Raw genomic sequence first — 7,987 nt, forward strand, 5'->3', positions numbered from 1 at the left:
GAACCCTCGATTTAGTAGGTCGTCACTCCCTGACTTAGATGGTGGCCATCTCTTCAAGAAATCACGATCAATGGCGGAATTGTATTATCTTATCTGACGAGCCATTACGTAACATTTAGACGACTGTTTCTTAACAATCTATTTGCAGTATTGTCGGAGGGGCAGATTGCGAATAGTCTTCCTGCGTCAAGATAATAAGCATACGATTGCTCCGAGCTTCAGATAGCGATAATAACACGTTATTTATGAGAACGTACGTTTATTTAGCTTCTGGATATTTAATATAATTTATATAAAAGTATTTTTTTTATATATTAACAAAGGATATTAAAAACATTGATCATAACACCTCATTGGAATTGTTGGATTATAGATGATTTGCAAGAGTTTAGGTTAAATCGTTTTATTTTAGTTGCGACTTTGTATCTTACGTGACAAAATTTATTGATAAAATAGGTTTCTATAATTTTCATAATTTCTAAAATTCTTCCTAATTTAATTGGTAGTAAGTGAATTACAAATTTTCCTACCTTTTCACATTTTCTAATTATTTTCATTTTTTTTTTCATTTTCCAAGCCCATACCTTGTCAATTTTTTTCAATTTTTTCAATTTTTTCAATTTCTCAATTTTTTCAATTTTTTCAATTTTTCAATTTTTTCAATTTTTTCAATTTTTCAATTTTTCAATTTTTTCAATTTTATCAAAGAACTGTCATACTTTCAGAGAATAAATCTTTCCAAATTATAGTTTCCTATAAAGATCATCGAACCTAAATGTTAAAGAAAAAATCTACACTTTCCCTTATCGAGGATTGGAAGTGGGTTGGATGGGTCTTGTTTCAACCGCAGAAAGCGTTTCACAGACCAGATCTTTTCTGTTCCGTCCGAAGAAAAGAAAAAGGCGAGATTTCTGAAGCGATTTTAAACCGTGATCGAGTTTATCTTGTCGGCGTAAAGAAATGTTGACAGCTTCTGGTCACGTCTCCATAGACCACCCAAGGATCCGATCTACAAAGTTACATGTCCGCATGAACTATAGCCGAAACACGGGAACCCCTCAGCTAGACGTATCCCTTGCAAAAGGAATTTCGAATTTTACGCGACCTAGACACAGTCGAACATACCAAAAAATGTCCAACAAAGTTTGGATGAAATGTACTAGGATCTGTTTAACAAACAGAGCGTGTTAGCAAAATGTGTCCATGAAAAATCGGATTTTTATGAGGACAATGTCAGAGATGCTTTTTTTAACAAGCGAAGAAATCTAAGTGTTGCTTTATTGAAATTTTTATTTCTACGTTTATTTAAAGATTAATAAAAATTCATAAATATGAGATGAAATAACGAATATGAAATAAGATAAGACTGACCTAAATAAATCTAACCGCATCCTAACTCCAACCTAACCTTCGCCTGAATATTCATGATATTCTTTTTTTTTATAGATTCCATGAAATTCGCAACATCTCCTACGCTTTCACTGTTACGAACGAGCATCATGGATTCCAGGCGTTGAAACTCGTTCGACTTGGGCGGAGAGTTTTAAAGCATTTATGGAAGACGCCGTGACGAAGGAATATTAGGCACAATATTTGGGTGAAGGCGAACCTGTGGCTAATTGAAAAGTCAAAACTGTTGGAAGAAGTACCCAGTTAATCGTGAAAGCGTGGAGACATAGCGTTCTATGGGACATCCCGTGGAGTTTTGAACAAAAAGGGGAACGTTTGTGCTTCCTACAGTGATCGAACCATGACTAGTAGCGTAGCTTTTCCTAAATCTATTTGTAAGATTTAGCAGCAAAATTTATGAAATATTTTGTCTCCTAAACAAATACAAATTGGCATTTGTCACTTTAACTTCTGAAAAGTTCAAATTTTAATATTTCGCTAAGAACATTTCCTCAATTTTATAAAATAAAAGCTATATATAAAAATATAAAATTCATACTATGTACCAAAGAAAAGGCATAAAAATTGGCAGAGTGGTCTGAATGAAGATCCAATACCCATATAGAAGTCTGTTAGGCAACAGGAGTCGTTTATAGCTGGTTATAGCCATAAATGGTACAAACGGAGCGATTTAGCTGCAGCGTCGGCTTTTTCTGCAACGAACGAAGAAAAAATGGGGCGCTTTTACGAGGACCATGAAGCATCCAGTTAGCGTTTATTCGAAGAAGTTAACCCTTTCCGCCGTGAATTTTTTTCACGTAGCTCAGTTACGGAAGCTTCAACTCTGTAAGGTTCAGTTTTTGCCCTGGTTTTTGTACCGTTTTTTGCCTAACAGTATTTTGACCTAGAAAAAATAGGTAGCACCTTTGCTGGTAGCGAGAATTTTGAAGAACGATACAACTTATTCGACCGTCTACACTGCTTTCGCAAGATTATAAAAATACTTGCTCATTTTTACGATATGTTTCGTTCGGGTTAAGCTTTCTCCTTGCAAAAAATTCGCTTTTTGTGAAAATGGTCTAGTTTTTGCGACTGTCGTTTCGAGTAAATATTGTAACAAACAATTATAGAGAGGGAGAAACATGGTCACTATGGTTTAGCGGAAAAATTCGTAAAGATGTGAAATATTTTACAAACACGGAGGACTCTTTAGAAACGTTTCTATATAATCGATGCTGAGAAAAGGATTGCATTTTTCGAACAAATTGTAGTATGTTCAAATATTCTGAATAATTCGTCTAAGAATCGAATTCGGAGAAACTGATGAATAATGACAATTAAAAGGACTTTAGCAATTTCTCCAATTAATTTCGTAGGAAGTTTCGTCAATTCTTATTGTTCAATTTTACGTTTACAAAATCTACAACGAATGGGAAAACCTTTCAATTATTTTATTATTGATGAATTGCAGATAATAATTAGTAATGTACATTTAATTAGTATATTTTACTGACGGGAAGTCACGAAGAATTCAAATATTTTGTATCAGACATTACGTATGATGTAAAACACATGTTTCTCTGATATCAGAAAATGGATCAAGCTGTTTCCAAAATTCAAAGCGTTCTCGATCGTATCATCGCTACGAAAATTACGGAATCTGTATCGAATTGGTAGAAAGCGACAAATAATGATAGGACCCGATTCTTCCAATCAATTTCACGCGGAAGATCTGCGATTCTAATCGGCAGTTCGATATCTCGTAGCATAATATTTCCCTCATAAACGGCAAGCATATCGAATCCTAATGCGTGGCGGGTGCCAATAAATAACTACGTCATATTAGTTTCGAGCTGATCTTCGATACGAACCGTGACCAATCTTTTCAAGTTCCTCTCTGTCGATTCGGTTACGACTTTTCGATCAACTTTTGTCGATCGATTATCGACGCTGGTACCCACGACTGTGGGAATTAATTCGAGAAACTAATTCATGTACTCTTGGTGTACTGTGGGAAACTGAAGTTAATGCCTCGGATGAGATGAGATTAATAAATTCTAATCTTTTATATTCCTTCTCTCTATATTCTATGTTCTATACCTTGTACAGTATCTTCTATATTTTCATCTCCTTTTCAAATTATATTAGATTGCGAATAGATTTTTCTGATACAAATTTTCTACCAAGTTAAAACAGGCGAATGTTATGATTTAGAGAATTCATTGAAAAAACGATCCAAGCATTTCTTATAAATATCATCAGTATTTTTACACAAGGATTATTTCTCTTTTAAGTAAATTTGAACTTCTTTATTAATTAATTAAATATGTTTTATATGTAATATTTATTACAAATTAAATCTTCTTATAAATCTAAAAATTTTGCAACATATTTATAATAACAATATCTACATGTTACATGTACCGCTTTTTCTTTCAGGTTTTCAATTACTTCACATTTGAAATGCAAAATTTTCAAACTTGTACCAAAACATTGAAAGTGGGAAGACCAGTTACTTATATAAACGCATAAAGGGTTAGAAGGTTTAAGAACGTTTAGAAGGATCAAGTTAAAGGGACAACTGTGATTTTTCCTCCCTTGTTTTCAGTTACCTCTTATGAGGTATTGGGAATATTACAGTGTCACTGTTCACGGGAAATCTGGAAAGTCGTTATACAAGAAAAGGAAGGATGAAGGAAACGGAAAAGGTATAATGGATAATAAACTAAAATAAAACATCCAAAATTTTACAACGACAAGGACTTTTCGTTATTCTACCGTCATCAGCATTGTCCATATTTGGTCAATTGCGAAAGTAATTTTACAAAAATTTACACCCCCAACATCCATTGTCGTAGACAGAGATTTTTTCGAGTTCTTCGACGAAAATATTTACTTCTAAAATTCGAAAGATTAAGAAAAGAATTAAATGTGATAATGATAATTTTCAGATTAATTTTGCACCGAGAACGAAAACGATGAAAGATAAGCATTCATCAATGGTCTGCTAAAAACTTTGTTGGAAATGCAATAAAAATGAAAGAGCAAAAATGGTTGAAAGTTTTAGAAAATTTTGAAAAATTGAAAAAAGACAAAATAGATAAATACACTTCTGAAGACGGATTAAAGAGAAAATTAAACCGAAAATTAAAGAGAATTAGTTGTGTTTGAGTACGACACAAGGATAAATTCATAAACGCAGAAACCCCTCATAATTTTTCCAAAAAGTTTACGACCTCGATTGTACCTTTAGCCCGCAACTTCTGTGACCTCACGTAGAGCTACATTTTCTCATAATTTCTGGTCAGAATCCGTAGAAACGCAAGGTTGAACAGGGGTCCGTCATTCTAGTCAATGTGGTAGACCAAACCGTTGAATTTTGTTTACATTCCACCCATTTGAATCGATTTTTATCACATAATGTGACCACTCCATATTTTTTCACATAATAGAAATTCAAAAGTAATATTTCTAAATTTTACGAATAAAAAATTCATTGACATAAGAAATTGATGAAAAATAGAATTTCTTCTGAAAGAATTAATATGTACGTACATACATATTTTTCCAAGTCATGAGAACATGTCGTAGCAGAGAATAAGATTATAACTTCACTATGAGATTGGAGCAACGATACTTGTAGGAATTGAAATAATTGATTAAATCCAAATTTTCCAAATCTTGCCATATACATAGCTATCCCTGTGATTTTCAATATTACACTTGCCATATAGCTGTTAATTCATTATTTTCTTGTACCCCTGAAAGTAACAGTTATAAACATTTTCTAACTATTTTCAATCGTTACCTGACGTAAATAGAAAATATTCACAGATTAATCGTATCATTGATAATCTGTGTCAATTATCACGTAACAAACAAGACCAGTAGGCGTCCTAATACTTTATGAACGAATGTGTACGTCGTTCCAGAGGTGTATAAAGAGGTAAAGCCACATAAAGCCGCAGATCTCATCAGGACATACATAGGTCGATCGTAAAACGAGGAGAAGGGCTTGTCGCACGTTCATCCCGTGGTAACTAATAAAGGTTAGAAGAGAGAGAGCAACACCCAGGGCTATAGGTGAGTTAATTCCATCAAGGGAGACCTGATTCATTATCCAATATCGGACCTCGTAAATCCTGGCTAGGCCAAATAAATTATCGCCCTGAAACCGTCGCGCTAACCTCCCTCACTTTCCTAGATTTCCACCGTGGACATCTGTGGATATACTTTCAAAGCCCTACCTCGGTTGGATTTTCATGATTAACAAAAGAGGAAGATATATGTACAGATGATTAGATGAAATAATAATTCCATAAATTGTTATATCATTCATGGTTAGTTAATGACTATTAGGACACTTGTTGATCATGTACAGAACGTAATTAAGTCAGTTCAAAAGGGGACAGATTGAGATAGATAATGACATAGAATACAGGCACGAAATTTGAATGGACTATTTGAAGATTTTATGACAAAAATTTGACAAATTCTTTTCTATTAATTGGCAAATTTCTTTCTCAAATCTTATGGCGACTAAAAAGAAGCATTCTAATACGACATAATTGAAAATATAAACCTTTTAAAAACAGATGAATAAATTTGCGATATCTTGTAAAACAAACAAAAGGACAATATGACAAAACACACATTTAAAGTGACAAAAACACATATTTATCCCGAAAATCAAATGGGAAGATAGTTTAGAGGTGGAATTAGCTAACGACGTATCAAATTTTCAAATCGCTCTTTTATATAAAAGACAACAAATGTGATTCATCATATAGCTCATCTGTCGTCTATATTTCGATATATATTTAATATATATATATTATATATTATATATTATATATATTATATATATATATTATATTAAATATATATATATGTTATAGGAAAATGGGAAGGTATATATATATATATATATATATACCTTATATATATATATATATAATATATATAATATATATATATAATATATATATGTTATAGGAAAATGGGAAGGTTTGGTAATGACCGCGAAGCTTTCGACTTCTTCCAGAGATTAGTTCCAACCGTTGCAAAGAAAAAGAAGCTGTGCAGCTGTCATATTGGTCTCATCCGAGCGGAATGTACGAAGTATATAACCGTAAGAGTACACTGCTTTCAATTGTACTTTTGGGAAGCAACCGGCCTAATAGATGGTTTATTATTTTATGAGGCTACCTTGTGCTTTGTGTCACAGCTTCCGTAAATCATCGAAAAGTTTGACACACAGTAGCTCTCACGCAAACCATGTCCTTGGGATACTGTCCTTCCTTAACGTTTACTTTCCGCCTTGTCCGACTCTTTCGGTATTCGGCGAGTCAACCTTGAAGAAATTGTTGAAAGTTAACGCGAAACGATACGGATACTTAGAGTAGATTGGAGGTGCAATATTATGCAATAAAACAAGCTGCAGCTTAGATGGATTTTTCCACTACCTATTTATCTGAAAGTCAGGAGGAACTTCGAGAAATATACTGTGTAGTTTGACAACCATGAATAGGATTTTGAGGCTTTAGGCTCGTATTTAATACCTGAGATAAACGGTAATTTTGAAAATTTGTAATATTACCTATATTAGTATTCGTATTGTGACTACTAATTTAAACGATTGAGAGTTGTATTGTTTGGAAGATTAATAATAGCATTAGTAGTAGCATTAACAATAGCACATTAGTAGTAGCAACATAATGTAGTAGCACCGGCAAGATCTTTCAAAGTTCTTGGTTTGTGAGAAATATTTGCGGATTGTTGATGTTTACCACAATGATATTTATTGATTTAAAAAACTGACCCGATTTGATTTCTATTTGATATTGATTTGAGATATTTGATATCTATTAACTTGTTAATCTGATAGTTTAAAAAGTTAATTTGAGATATGCTGCTATTTGTAAATTTTAAAATAACTTTCTTCACTACTGCTACTGTGTGGTCTTGAATGGCGGTAGCCGTTATTTTGCTCTCAAGTAACAGAGGAGCTGTGTCTCACTAATCTTTAATTAAATTGAACCTTATAATTAGAACCTATAAGTTCAAATTGAGGTACTAAACATACACCTTAGGGTACCATCAAGAAATTAACGTATTTCTATTTTATCATAACAGTTAATGTTTAAATGATCGCAGCAGATAATTGCTATCTATCAAGAACAATTTATTTTTTGGGTAATTAATACAGAAAACAAATTTGGTGAACTGATTAGTAAGAACAGAAACGATATAAAAAAGTATTCATATGTCGATAATTTTGAGGCATTTTACAAGTTATATGGTAAAATTGTATGATTTTGAATCCGAGTGACCTATTGCCAACATCTTCAATAAGAATATACTAGTTTTTAAAGAAAATTTAATGGACAGCTCAAAAAGAAGAGCTGCCCCCAATTAGCAATTACTATTATGAATTATGAAAATATGTAGTTTTATTTCTCGACACAATTTCTAATGGTAATTTTTTATTAATAAAGAGAATAAAATAGAATAACGAAAATTCAATATCAGCATAAAAACTTCTTTTCTATATTGAAAAGATTTCATGAAGAATGTGAAAGCCCCAATCTTTCATAAA

This window comes from Bombus pascuorum, chromosome 13 (assembly GCF_905332965.1).
Source record: "Bombus pascuorum chromosome 13, iyBomPasc1.1, whole genome shotgun sequence".
NCBI classification, from domain to species: domain Eukaryota; kingdom Metazoa; phylum Arthropoda; class Insecta; order Hymenoptera; family Apidae; genus Bombus; species Bombus pascuorum.